This window comes from Protomyctophum parallelum (genome assembly GCF_964188405.1).
Source record: "Protomyctophum parallelum genome assembly, chromosome: 4".
In the NCBI taxonomy this organism is placed as follows: Eukaryota; Metazoa; Chordata; class Actinopteri; order Myctophiformes; family Myctophidae; genus Protomyctophum; species Protomyctophum parallelum.
Window position 1 is genome coordinate 4730268 of NC_139700.1, and position 15802 is coordinate 4746069.

Here is a 15802-nt window from a genome sequence, read left to right on the forward strand (position 1 = left end):
GCACACACACACACACACACACACACACACACACACACACGCATGCAAAACATGAATGTTGACCTGTCTCTTTTAATGTTTGAAACAACTTGAACCCTTAATTGCGTGTCCCTATTCTGGGTCAACGACTAGTGTACCTAGTAGAGCCCTGGGAGACCCCGGTCAACTAAGCATATAGGGTTTAAGTGGCTAAAACATAGGAGAAATAAACATTGTAAGTGAATGTGAGTCCAGCTCTCTCTGAATGCACGTCTGTCTCTGGGCTAACTGAGGCTCTTTGTGGCTACATGACGGCTATTTCAAGGCTATAATAAGGCTATATTAAGGCTATTTCATGGCTATTTTCAGACCATAAATGCGTGCTAGTGCCGAGGTGGTGGGTTCGAGGGATTTGGTGTGTTTACATTGTGCGTGCGTGTGTGTGTGTGTGTGTGTGTGTGTGTGTGTGTGTGTGTGTGTGTGTGTGTGTGTGTGTGTGTGTGTGTGTGTGTGTGTGTGTGTGTGTGTGTGTGTGTGTGTGTGTGTGCACGCACGCGTGTGTGTCAGAATAATTAACCTGGCGTCTAGAGCAAAAAATCTTTACCACTGCATTTAGGCTTTAGCCAACACACTATACTTAGACTAGAGACTGTGTGTGTGTGTGTGTGTGTGTGTGTGTGTGTGTGTGTGTGTGGTTAGATTAACTTCTGTGAGTGAGGGTGGGGGAGATGGGGGCCTGTGTGGGTGGCCAGCCAGCCGTGTGTATGTGAATGGTTATGTGTGTGTGTGTGCGTGTGTGTGTGTGCGTGCGTGTGTGTGTGTGTGTGCGTGCGTGTGCACTGTGCGTGTATAATAATCTGTAATAGTTTCATGATATCAATGATAGTCAACTGAATACTGTTGTGTGCTCGTGTGTGTGTGTGACAGTTATAAATAATCTGTCTTCTCTATATTTTCTCTCTGTAACAGCGTCACGTGACCGGGTATAGGTAACTCATTTGAGAGAGCACTTGCCTTTGAATCTCAAAGTTCTGGCTTTGATCCTCCAGGCACTGCCAGCTCAGCGTATGAGTAGCATGGCTTAGGGTGACGGCCATAAGGTAATGAGAAGCACAGCTAGGGAAACCCGGTGTTGTATCATTTTTACACTCCCCTCTGAATCCAGAGGGGAGTGTAAACCGGACGCTCACATTGAAGAGAGTATGTGACAGCTTTATAGCTGAGTGAGGCTATTAAAATAGCCAAAAAGACCAGATACCTCAACCTTATAAATCTTTACTGGAAAAAGTGAGAACCAAGTATCAAAAACCCAAAAGATGAACTCTAGAGAAAGTATGGCAAAACCCCTGAAAGGACTTTGACACAAGACACAAGCTCTTAAAGTATTTCTAAAGTTTTCTTTAGTTAGTTTTTCTTCAGATCCAGAGTGTGTACAAATGTAAAGGATAGAGGAGAGAGAATTCTCCTAAGTGCTCTGAATGAAAGTCACATCATTTTGCACTGACGAATATGTCATAGATCTGGATTCAGCTGTCACATTTCAATAGGTTCAAATGTCCCATCAGAGAGAGGTGTCATCAGGCTGTCATGGGCGTCCGATCGTCTGAATCCTGTTTTCTACTTTAATCACGTTCCGTGATTAGGATTCTGTTGTTGACCCTTTATCTCATGAGGTGAAAGAGTATGTTTATCCTCATCTTTAAGGGCATAGTTGTCGTTGTGTTTTTCCATTTAATCATATTTCCCTTTGGTACAATATAGACAATCTGGAGTGGGGGACAGCTGATAGTGGAATTAATACACATGCAAATATTGATATGACATCACTGTGTGACAGGGCAGTCCTGTGCACCATAACATAGTAATAAGATATATAAGAACATAAAATAAGAAACAATAAATCATAATTAAGAAAATACCCATCAGTATGGATCCCAGCTGCCACTGACTCTCGTCCCTCCTGTCACTGACCCCTTTTTGCTCTACGCCGTCTCTCTTCAATGTGAGCACCGGTGGGGAGTTAGATTGTGAGGAGAGTGGAAATATGATACAACGGCTTTATGTGCGGTAGGATATATTTCTTGGGAGCAATTCATCTCCCCGATCTATTCGTCTTGCATATACACATGCCTGTTGATGATCGGCTGATACGGTAAGCTGATACGATAAGCCACATCAACCTACTTGGTGAGAGATAGACAGATACATATAGATATAGATATATTATAGATAGACATTCTCTATTGCTATGTACTTCTTTCTCAGCACGCTCCCTTGAGGAGTGGGAGTGGTTTGGCTGGTGCACACGTGTGTGTGTGTGTGTGTGTGTGTGTGTGTGTGTGTGTGTGTGTGTGTGTGTGTGTGTGTGTGTGTGGTGGGGGTTGCCTCCACTTTTAGCTTGTTTCACTGCAAATGTGTGTGGTGCGAAACAAAGGCTTATTATTAACACACGCATGCACGCACACACACACGCACGCATGCCTCCTCCTTTCTGACTGACAGCCCATTCACTCATCTTTATTAGCCAAACACCAGTTTGAACCATTTTATGAACCACTCAGGAACGATTTCCACTCCGCTCCGTTGCACTACAGAGACTTCACATGAAGTACCCCTGAGGCTTTAGTTACATTGGGAGTGTGTTGAAAGTTAAGCAGCAGACAGCCTCAGCCTGATGGTGGCGCTATAGTGTAGAAGAGTGGTTCACAGCCTCAGCAGTCTAATATCTCTCCCAACTCATATAGGGAGTTCCTTTTGGCTTAGTGGTTAAGATGTTGGCTTTCCACACGAGAGACCCGGGTTCAATTCCCGGGCTGTTATATAGCAGCATATAGGTTCAAATGTTCAACTAATTTGAAATGAGAAAGCCACCATGTAGTAAAGCGTGTGTGCGCGTGCGTGCTGGTTTCCAGGCTGCGTGCATGTGCGAGTGTGTGCTGTGCATATTCATTATTAGGGAGTTCTGGATCGTTAGCAATTCAGCATCCTGCCGAATTGCTAATTGCTTCTTAAATCAGTTTATTATTGATCCCAAGAATCGATTTCATTGATCTCGCAAATCAATTGTATTGATCTCACTACGTTTATTTTTGGGTTACTATTATCTCATCTCGTTATGTAGCCATTAGCTTGGCGTATACTAGTATACCGTAGTCATAACAAGCTGTTATAACTTGTTAAACTTGTTATTATAACTTGTTAAAGTTTGTCTAATCAGGGACAGACGTGCATGATGGCAGGAAGTAAATCTACTATTTTCGGCGAAGAGATTTGGTGCAGAGGGATAAAAAGGAGGGGGGGCCGGGGGTGGCGGGGGGGGGGGGGGGGGGGGGGGGGCGCGCAAGTACAGACCCCTGGTGGACCCCCCAGGCCAATGGTTATTGCTTTAAGTGGTTAAAAAGCACACGTTTTCTTTAGTCTATGACCTTTTTATTTGTGTAGATTATTGCTGTTGTATATCTTGCGCGTGCGTTCGTGTGTGTGTGCGTCTGTGGCTGTGCGTGCGTGCGCGTGTCCATGCACACCCACACATGCAGAGCCGTGTGCAGAGTAGGCGGCAGACATGCAGTTATTTTTGGAGCTTTGACATTAGTCAGACATGGGCAGTGAGACCGGACCACCACAAATCAAACATGCTATTATCAGAGAACCCACTGCAGACTTTATGACTGTCTCACTGGCCACTGTCTGGCCTGCTTGCATTTCTGATCTTCCTACCTATCAGCCTGCAGGGTCCACTTGGACGCTTTGAACATTGATTTAAGAGTCAAAACTTTTATTGGCCGCAGTGCAGTAGGTGTGGACCCTGTTATTACATGGGGAGGGGAAGAACGCACGCACGCACGCACGCACGCACGCACGCACACATGCACACACACATGCACAGTCACACGATTCTGACCGGGCACCCATTTTGGTGTCGGCATCATGTTATGCTTTAGCTATTGAAAAATAGCAGATCTACAAGCTCATATCGCGCCACCGAGTGGCGCGATACGAGCTTGTAGGTCTGCTATTTTTTTTTTAATCGAAGAGCGACTGACATTTTTAGAATCTGATCTCAGGTCAGAATGGGTTCATCAGACCAGTGTGTCCCCGGCGGAAACCTCGTATGAATCTGATCTCAGGTCAGAATGGGTTAGAAAAGCACTGACAAAGCAACAGGCTACAGGTTTTGAATGGAAGCCAGCATTATGAAGCTACAAACCCACACCTGACACTTGTCGCTGCGTGGCAGGAATGATGCACTACTATTAACCCATTCTGACCTGAGATCAGATTCATACGAGGTTTCCGCCGGACACACACTGGTCTAATGAACCCATTCTGACCTGAGATCAGATTCTAAAAATGTCAGTCGTTCTTCGATTTTTCAAAAAATAGCAGACCTACAAGCTCGTATCGCGCCACTCGGTGGCGCGATATGAGCTTGTAGATCTGCTATTTTTCAATAGCTAAAGCACAACATGATGCCAACACCAAAACGGGTCAGAATGGGATAACAAAAGAAAACGGTGCTGGCAAGCCTGGCATCAACTATTTTCCTGCGCTCTAATGACGCAGTGAAGTGTCAACTACGAAACCAAAACACCCGATTGATTGACACTGTCAATCAATCGGGTGTTTTGGTTTCGTAGTTTCCACGCCCCCCTTTCTCTCTCCTCACAATTCCGTCTGTGTTTCGTAAAATGGATGAAAAACTCATTCCTGCCATTAAACCAGTTCCATGTGCTATTTAACCCAACCCTTTTAATATGGACAGAGTGGCTTGAGCAACAATTCTTCAACGGTGACTCTGCAGCCGCGGCAGCAATGTAGCTGTCTCGTTTAGTCATTTTGTCGCTGCTCGTGTGAACTGCTAAGGCTGGGGCAATATATGGATATTATCGTTATCGTGATGCTTATTTTCGACCTGAGATCTTTTCCTGGTTTTAATCACTTGTCTTTTTCACTGGTGCCAGCCAGTTCTGAATTGCAGCCACCTATAAAGTGTTCTTTTAAAGTTAGGTTTTGAAAGAGAGCAGGGATTCACATTTCTTGATGGCTGTCGTTATAGGTGGCATAACAGGAGAACGAATTGAAACCCTTGTTCGTGTCCAAATCTGGGTTGAACGTGATCTGTGGAGCTCCCTCTGGTGTTGTGATTGTGGAGTTGCTTGACGTTTTTGAAAGGTATACATGGGTATCAATGTACCTACACTGAGAATATGAGCAGGGGTTAAATGGGTTGTAGATGGAAGGCCAAGCGGTGACCTGACCTGACATGTTTTGGGATGTCTGAAGCGTTGTTTTAAAGGCCCTTGTGGTGCTTTGGTACCATGAGGTGCATGCATAGTCATAGGCAAGTGACATTGGATGAGAACATATTCTTACTGACCAATGAGGGAGATTCTGTACAGAAATCTTGTTCCTTGGTTGACCTTTTTCATTACTTTAGATGTCTTTCTTTTAGGGGATGCGCCGATGTATCGGCCACATATCGGTATTAGACGATATTTGTCGTTATCGGTCAATATCTGTATCGGTAAATAAACTGACATAAACCGATGGCAGTGGCCGATATTTATCTGTTGTTGATGAGCATGCATTTTGCGCTGGCTATGTTGGTGTGTTGGTTATCTGCAGCCTGCCTAGCTGTAGACTTTGAACATTTACATTAATTTTAAAACTTCAAACTTCTATAGTTACTTTGTAGATTTAGATTATTATTACAAAACATACAGTACAGTATAAACCACTTCAGCATTATACATTTCGGCCATTTGAAAACAGCCAATCCTTTACTTGTGACAGAGTATTTCTACATAAGGTATTGATACTTTTAATATAAGTAAAACATTTGAGTACTTTTGCCACCACTGAATGTATGTAATATGTAGGCAGAGACCGTGACCTTCAGACGGTCGGAGATGGTTGGAGATAGATAGTGCGAGCAGTTTGAAAGCCTTCGGAAAAACACAGGGGTGGACATTTCTGTTCTCCATTATGAAGATTACAAAGTCCAACGTGAACCGAGATACGATATGATCCGCCGATGACGCGAAACATGCGAAAAATGGAGGCTGCAGATCTTGTTGGTTTTGATTTGGTTTCTGAACTCAGTGTTCTGTGTCTGCTGTTTGTGTTGTTAACGTAAACCGTGGCCCAATAATGACCGACCGTTTTGATCGCAGATGATTCTTATCGTGGCCTGAAAAAACATCACAGAAAAACAAACGAGGGTCTGAAGAGACCCTGTCTTTAATGTCTGAGCCACCGTGCATGTGCAAGCATGCATGCACGCATGCACGCACGGCACACACACGCACACACACACACACACACACACACACATACACACACATTAATACATGGGCCTACTACATACATACGTATGTGATGCCGATACACACACATTGCAGGATAAACAATCTTTTGAGGATCACAGAAAGCCCGCCCCACCCCCACTCTCACACACTCCATTATAATCACCAATCCCTTAAGCATACACACAGTGTGGAATTGTGCACTCACACACACACTCCACACACACACACGTATAAAGGCCCCCACACACACTTTGTCGTTCTTTAGGATTCTCATTCTTTATTGAGTTGTGAAGTCACAGAGAGGCGACAAGTACAAACTATTAATACACTCAGTCCGACAGCTGGTGGACACGGTGTGTGTGTGTGTGTGTGTGTGTGTGTGTGTGTGTGTGTGTGTGTGCGCGTGCGCGCGCGCGTGTGTGTGTGCGCGCGTGTGTCGAACAGCTGTAAAACTCACTCAGTAAAACTCACATCAGGTCAACATTGACCTGATGCTAACGTGACATTATCATGCTAACATGACGCCAACATGCCACTCTGTGAAGCTCAAGGATAAAGACCAGCTTAACCGTTCCAAACCCTCGATCTATAGTCTACAGTAGGTGACACGGACCTGATCTTGTGTAATTGGACTGCTCTGTTCCGACTCCAAACCAACTTTCTTTGGAAAGAAAAATTGCATTCCCTCCAGAATAAGGATGCTGGGGTGCAAGCCAGTGTTGACTGCAAATTTTGATTTTAGTCCAGTCTTTTGAGTACAACTTTACTTCGTTTTAGTCATATTTTAGTCATCTGAAATGTTTTAACTAATTAAAGTGTGTGTGGGGGGCCTTTCGAGTATATAAATGTCATAAGATTTTAGTCGACTAAATCTATAATACTTTGATTTTGTTGACTAAAATGTATTTTGGTGGGCCTTGATTAGCCTGGCAGGCAATTCTTCTTTTGTCAACGGCTGACTCGGTCTGGCTTATTAGCCAGGCTAAATGGTAAATGGTAAATGGTGCATTTATATAGCGCCTTTATCCAAGGCGCTTTACAGAGATTGTGCATTACATTCACCCATTCACACACACATTCATACACCGATGGCAGCGGAAACCATGCAAGGCACCAACTAGCACATCGGGAGCAATTAGGGGTTCAGTGTCTTGCTCAAGGACACTTCGACAGTAACTCTGGGGGAGCCCGGGTTCGAACTGGCAACCTTACGGTTACCATCCAGGCACGGTTACCCCTGAGCCACCTCCGCCCCAAGGCTAGACCTTGATGCCATCGTAATGGCAGATTTTACCCTTGGTTGCATGCTGAAAATAGCCGATCTACAAGCTTGCGCTGCGACACGTTGTGAGCTTGTAGATCTGCAATTTGCCCTTTAGTGCTACTGGAGCTATTCCCCATGCACTAGTGCCTCCCTATAACATTTTTGTCTAGTTTTTATTTCTTGACGAAATTGTCAATGTACTATTTAGTCTTAGTTTTAGTCTTTAGTTTTATTTTTGGTTAAGTTTTAGTTTTCTGTCATACTTTTAGTCGACGAAATCAACACTGGTGCAAGCGCTGCTCCTTGACTGTCTGAGTCGAATCCTCGACACACACACACACACACACACACACACACACACACACACACACACACACACAGACACCATGTCCGCCAGATGTCTGACTGTGTTTATTTATAGTTTGTACTTGTCGCCTCTCTGTGACTTCACAACTCAATAAAGAATGAGAATCATAAAAAACATATACAGGCCTACCGTATATATATATATATATATATATATATATATATATATATATATACTGTGTATATAAGCTGTTATCACTGTTGATGTGTTCATGTATTGTTATAATAATCATCATCTCAAGTTTTCATGTCTGTCACATGGGGGCGTACTTTATCCAGCAGACTGCTCTGTTTATCCTTGAGCACACACATGCTCGCACACACACACGCACACACGCGCACGCACGCGCACACACACACGCACACTGGGGCTCCCCTCTCTTTTCAAAACACACAATCACCATTCACTCTGCTAAACACACACGCACCATGTGCTGTCTAGTGTAGAACACTTTATCAACACACACACACACACACACACACACACACACGTCACGCGCGCGCACACACACGCACACACACATTTGAAAGATCAAACCCTACCCACACATGCAACAGCCCTCATATGCACACACACACTCCCAGCGGTGTGTCATCCGTCCGTGTGTTTCCTGGCTGGTGCCATTAGTTCCTGCTGAGGAGCTGTTGCCAAGCGATACTTTGACATAATGACAGGACATTTATTTTGAAAGATGAAATGCCTGAGCTTTTATTTTGTAATGCAATAAACGGTGTGAGAGAGCCGATGAATGGGACCTATAGATGTTTTTGTTACTATTATTTCAGCTTCATCTAACCTCCCGACACTAGACTTAACACCTCGGAGGGAAGCCTGGTATTCGATCCAAACTGGCAAAAAAAAAGAAGATACCAACAATGGTTCCGGTACCCCAATCCGGTACCCCAATCTCCATTTAAATGCTGAATTAACTCTGGGGGGAGCGAGGGGTAAAGAATTTTGGTATGCTATTTTTTTAATCATTATGTGACTTGAAAAATGAATGTCGCCAGTCGCTACGAGTTGGAATAAAAGATGCATATACCAAACAGACTATTCCTATAAGCTAAACTACGGCCCTCAAAGTATGATGCCCTTGATGGCAGGGTATTATTTTGGGTCATTAATCCTGGTTCCGGTTTGGTGGTTCCGACCTGATGACTACAAACTTGTAACAACAACATGACGCAACTCACGCAAGTTATTTCTGCTCCCGACTGGAGCCCGGAAATGAAATCCGAAAATGGTATTGATCCCAGGCTAAGCTTCATCAAACAGAGAGAGAGAGAGAGAGAGAGAGAGAGACAGGGAGAGCATGGGTCATGACATGTGGTTCTCTCCTCTCCGCTCCGATCACCTCACCTCCCACCCTGTCCTCTCTTTGTTCCTCTCTCCTCCACCTCCTGCTCCTGCTCAGGGATGGAGCGTGGAACACAGGAAGAACTTAGGATTTGGGGACAGATGGTCACCCTCTCTCTCTCTCTCTCTCTCTCTCTCTGGTTTGGTCCATGGGGAGTTCATGAGTCATTCCTCAGTGACACATGCCTCCACACACATTATTACATCATTAGGCCTACAGTCTAGTCATACATGTGACACCCTTGACACGTGACGCCCCCTAAGTCCTCCCAGGGCGGTCGCTGTAGGGCTATAAATGGAACACTACTCCTATGTTAGGACTCTCTGAAACTGGACAAACTGGTCTCTATATATAGAGTCACTTAAGGCACTACTTGAGGATGCAACACATAGTGACTGTACCACAGTGACTGTAACAAAAATATTCTAAGTCTTGAGAGACTCACTCAGAGTCTTGGCCCGCCGTGGCTCAAATGCCGAATAAATACTGAACCTTGATATGAAAACGGTTGAAAAGCCCTGGTTTATAGGAGACCTGTGGTGTGGTTCTAAGAGAGATCCTTTATGCAAGCGGCAGGCTCAGACAGCAAGACGACAAGTCCCAAGGTTTCAGTGGTTCTCTTCTCAACCTTCTCTGGATCAAGGCCCACCACCCCCTCCCATCTGACTACTGAACACGGCAGCCCACGCTGAGTGGTCAGATGGGTGGGCCGTGTGCGTTTCCAGAGCATATATTTTTATTTGAATGATCAATAAACAAAGTAGTATATATACCGTACTGGAATTTCCTTTTTTATCGGCATAACAATGAAGACTATACCTTTCCAGTTGAGAAACAGCGGTTTAAAAATAAACGCATTGGAGAAAGTGTCTCGTCACTCTCGTGTCAGCATTCTGGCTGAAGCAATGATGACTATATGGCCTTCCATTCTCTGCCGCTGAGAATTCAACAACACAGTTCCATATAGTCAGACAGAGGAATGTCAGTCCTCAGAAAACATCCTTGTACAATTCTGTATCTATAAGCTCCACGGCTGTCAGACTCCCGCTTTCCTTCCCGAGACAACCGCGGACGCCGTCCTATATATTCTCATTTCATTTTATTACTTTCTTTTGTTTATATTAAAGTATTAGTAAACACTAGGGGGTCAGCAATGATGGGGACGATACATTATACAACAACTACATTTTGGAGAAAAATGGAAAAACAACATTACGAAAAACAACATGGAAGCAGTAATGAGTTCAAGGGTCAGAGACATAGTGGACAGACGACTCCTTTTTTTTTTTTTTTTTAAGATATTTTTTTGCGGCTTACGCCTTTTTATTGATTTTTGAAGGGACAGACAGTAGGCTGACAGGAAACGGGAGAGAGATGGGGGGATGACATGCAGTAAAGGCCGTGTCGGGTCCGGGAGTCGAACCCGCGGCACACTGCGACTGGATTACCAGTCCGGTGCCCAGACCGTTACGCTACGGCCTGGGCCAACAGACGACTCCTTTGATCCCCAGTTGGACCTGCTGCTTGTCGGACTGAAACCCTTGTACTTGAGCATTTCCAATTTCCAATACATTTATTTGAAAACTTTAGTCACCAGTTTCTTTGTCGATTTGGATTATTTATTTATTATTTATTATAAAACACACATTGCGATGTGACGCATTGTGAGCTTGTAGACCTGCTATATTTTCTAAAGATTTTCATACATTTGAAAACCTGAAATGAGACATTCTGCACAATGAGTGCTTTCTGACGTCAATACTTTTGCACTTTCACGTGAATTTTTTAAAGTGAATTTTGAATTCCGGATTTTCAATTGTAATTATATTTCTACATTGCAGTATTGATATGATACTTTTACTTACATTAAAAATACATCACAAATACATCGCTCATCATCTGCAGGGGCTGACAGATAAAACAGGCAATAATAGGCGCTCCTCCTATAACCTGTACAGCTAAGCAAGCCTACTAATAAATATACATAGATATAATAGCATTAGCTCTATATATATTTATCACTACTAATCAAACATAATAATAACAAAAACAGCCAGCAGCTGTTACACATGCCAGTGTATAACAGCCGCTTGACCACCATTGACCAGTTGGACCAGTTGGACCTGCTGGTCTGTCGGACAGAATCCCTTGAAACCAGTGACCCCACCCACAGCAACAACCCCTCCCTCCATCTTATCTCATCCTTCCTTCAGCCTTAACTCCCCTCTCTTCCTCTGCTTTCATCCTCTCCACCTGCCCCTCCCCTCCCTCTGTCTCTGTCTCTCTCTCTAGTCTCTCTACCTGCCCCTCCCCTCCCTCTGTCTCTCTGTCCCGCCCTGATTTTTGGGTGTGGTCCCGTTTCAACGGGGAGGTTTAAAGAGACAAGGGGAGGAAATTAGGAGACAGACAGGAAAGGAGGGAAGGAGGCATACCCACCCTGTTTGGTAGCAGATGGTTTGCCTCTCTCTCTCTCTCTCTCTCTCTCTCTCTCTTTGGGGGGTTTGCTCCGTGGGGAATTGGAGAGCTCTTTAAGCATTCCTATAGAGAATCACAGACAGATAAGTGAGTTATGCTACGCTGCACCATCTGGACACACATGCACGCACGCACGCACACACGCACACACACGCACACCACCTGCAGCGTGTGTGTGTGTGCGCACACGTGTGCACGGCGCGCGTGTGTGTTGTCATATTAAAGTCTTCCATCTCATCATTTAATATGTTTTTTTTTAATGTAATATTCGATCTATTAGCCACTTGAAGCATCCATATTCTGGGGGGGAACATTAGCCAAAAAATGACAGATCTACAAGCTCACGGGCAAGAGATTTGGTGTGTACTGTGTAGTGTAGAGTAGTGGTAGGCCCGTGGGCCAGAAGCCCAGAACTGGCCCGTCGGCGCTATAGTAATCTAGCCCGACAATTTTTTTTTAAACAATTTACAATAGCTGACAGTGACATTCCATTCCTTGAATTGTTATGTTTTCACAACTTTCCTCTTGAGACTTTTGGATGAAAAACATCTCACACGTTAAAAAAACAAAAAAAAAACAAAGCTGTGCTTCACATGCCTTAAAATTAAATGATACGTTGTTTTCCTCTGTTCTAAGAGACCTTGAACCATGCGTGCTCTTTGAAAGGGATTATCACTCTATGCCTCCAGATAAAATGTTATAAGATATTAAGTGCGACCTTAACATTTGATTCCACGTGCTTTAATACAAATTGTTATACCACACACAACTTTTATGTATTGACTTTTATAACAATAGTTATTAGTATTGTAGTATATACGGTTGTTTGTTGCAAGTTCCAGGTCCTAAATTAACCATTGGTTGTGTTCTGGCCCACCCTAATGTATTTGAAAACTTAGTACAGAGCCAATGTCCGCTTTATTAAGTCTATATAAATAAAGTGGTTAGTACTAATGTTTGATGTGTTGTTCAATTATTGTTAGTTTTTTGTCTCTTGGGGCTATTCGTTTATCTGTGGGGTTGATCTGTTAGTATTTCTGTTATAGGATTATCCATTACCTTATTGATCTTCTAATATATAAATAAGCGTCCGTTGGGTTGGCTTGGAAATTGGAGCGTTTAACTTTAGAGTTTAGACCTACCTGATGATCCTGTGGAAGGAACCCTGACCCCACTTACCTGTTGACGATCCATCCTCCCCCCCTGTAAATTGAAGAAGACATTTATTAGTTGATTATTCCCTTTGAATTGCAGAATGGACTTTATTTGATTATTATTTGATACAGAAGATATACCTCTGTGCTCTGTTACACTCCGTCTGGACTTCCGCCTCCATCATGGGCCCCCCTCCCCCATTCAACCCCTGAAAAGGAAAGACTGAGGGCTCCATTTTCGTTAGAGCTTTCTAAATACACAATTTGGGGATTTATAGCTGCAGTGGGGGAAGGGTGTTCCCCAACTAAAGTTGGTATTTTGGTTACCTGTCTAAAACACCTCCGTTACCCGTTACATTATGCATAGGTGTGGTTTGGGCGTTACGATAATTAAACAAATCACCTTGCCACATGCCATCGCGTATAGCCCATGGAAGAGTGATGTGTTGCTGCCTTGAAGTCCTTACATTTCAAAGTACTATGTAAACTACGAAATTAGGGCTTTCATTTGGTATATATAGATCGTGCATGTAGGCCGTCTCTCTACGAAACTGTATCAAGCGAAAAGGAAAGTTCTGTCAATCGGATTAAACCCCATTTGCTGCGCTATGGGGCGATGAAACCGAACGAGCAAATGGAATCGTGCACACACCGCACAATGCCTGGCACGAGCCAAACTTCTTTGACCAGACAATTATATTTAAACACAATGGACACAAGGAAGTGGCAGGCACTCACCTCTGCTGATTATAGGACAATTACAAAGAGATGCGTAGGAGAATAAATAGAGATGACGCAGCCTGCATTACGCAGACATTATGTTTTACGGGTGCTTTTAACCCATTCTGACCTGAGATCAGATTAAAAAAATGTCTATTACATCCTGACAGTTTCATTATTAACCCATTCTGACCTGAGATCAGATTAAAAAAATGTCAGTCGTTCTTCGATTTTTCAAAAATAGCAGACCTACAAGCTCATAGCGCGCCACTCGGTGGCGCGCTATGAGCTTGTAGATCTGCTATTTTTCAATAGCTAAAGCATAACATGATGCCAACACCAAAATGGGTGCCCGTTCAGAATGGGTTAAACTCCACTATCGCCTTCCCAAAATGTGTGTGACCAAAATAGCAATTTAGGGGAAAGCGTGCCAACACGCCCATGACCACACCTCTATAAATACCGGTGTCGGCAAAATAGATAGCGGGTGACGCTGGCCCAAAATACCATTAAGGGACAGAGCAAGCTCCTATAGGCTATACTCGTAATCTTCGGGCATCGGCTGACCTGCGGGCCGTGCCGCAGGTGACAAAATGGCGACAAAAATGGAGCCCTGAAAGCCCTATCTATAAACGCTTACCTTGAAATGCTTTACTTACTCTGCTCCTGTGTAGCAAATCTTGTAGACCAGACCCAAGATGTTATTTCATTCGTTCGTTCGTTCGTTCGTTCGTTCGTTCGTTCGTTCGTTCGTTCGTTCGTTCGTTCGTTCATTCATTCATTCATTCTCTCCATCTCTCTCTCTCTCTCTCTCTCTCATCAGTCTTTCACTCTGCTCCCCCCACACATCACCTGCCTCTCTCTGCAGCCAACTAGCCATCCATCCATCCATTCATCCATACATACATCTGTGTGTGTGTGTGTGTGTGTGTGTGTGTGTGTGCGTACGTCAATGCACGTGCATGTTTGTTTTCAAATGTGTCTTTGTGTGTGCGTGTGCGTGTGACCATGTGTGTGTGTGTGTGTGTGTGTGTGTGTGTGTGTGCGCGCGTGTGTGTGTGTGTGTGTGCGTGCATGCATGCGTGCGTGCACGAGCGCGCGCGCGTATGTGTAAAATTAGCCTGTGTCGTGTGTGTTTAGCTCTTCTCTAATCTACACACAGAAGAAGTGCAGACAGCAGGTCAGTTCTCGGCTGGCTGCCTCCATTCACCCTCACCAGCACGCTCACAAATTACTGACATGGCCCCACTGCATTCTGGGTATTGTTGTCTGCTGCCAACAGGGGCCCCAGAAGGCCCCCAGAAGGCCCCCGGGGCCGGACAGGTGAAGCTCAACAGTAGACGGGAGGTTGTCAGTCTGTCCGTCTGCCACTACAGTATATACCATGATAAAAATGGCCTTTTAAAAGAAATGTCTTCTACATCCTGACAGTTTTCTGAACAAGCTATGTTTCTATGTCAGTCGTTCTTCGATTTTTCAAAAAAAGCAGACCTGCAAGCTCGTAGCGCGCCACTCGGTGGCGCGCTACGAGCTTGTAGGTCTGCTATTTTTCAGTAGCTAAAGCATAACATGATGCTAACACCAAAAGGGGTCCCCGCCCCAAAATGGAATAACCCAAGCTTCCGTTCCTATATTTTGGGCATGCAAAAATGTAATAATTACAAAGACTATAGCTGATCTACAAGCTCACAGATGTGATGCCTTGTGAGCATGTGGATACATAGATAGAAATTATTCATTCATCCCGCAGGATAAATCCAGATGACAGGGAGACATCAGCTATGTCTGCATGCCTGCAGTCGACACCATCGACCACCATTTTTTTTTTTTTTTTGTAAGATATTTTTTTTGCGGCTTACGCCTTTTATTGATTTTTGAAGGGACAGACAGTAGGCTGACAGGAAACGGGAGAGAGATGGGGGGATGACATGCAGTAAAGGCCGTGTCGGGTCCGGGAGTCGAACCCGCGGCACACTGCGACTGGATTACCAGTCCGGTGCCCAGACCGTTACGCTACGGCCTGGGCCGACCACCATTTTTTGATGAATTGAACAAGGTGGACCCAATTAAGTGTAATGCTTAATTGGGTCGTCCACTCACAGTCTTTGTATTGAGTTTGTGCTTGAAATGTACTGTAATTCTGCAAACTGTTAATAAATATTTCAATCAATCAATTCA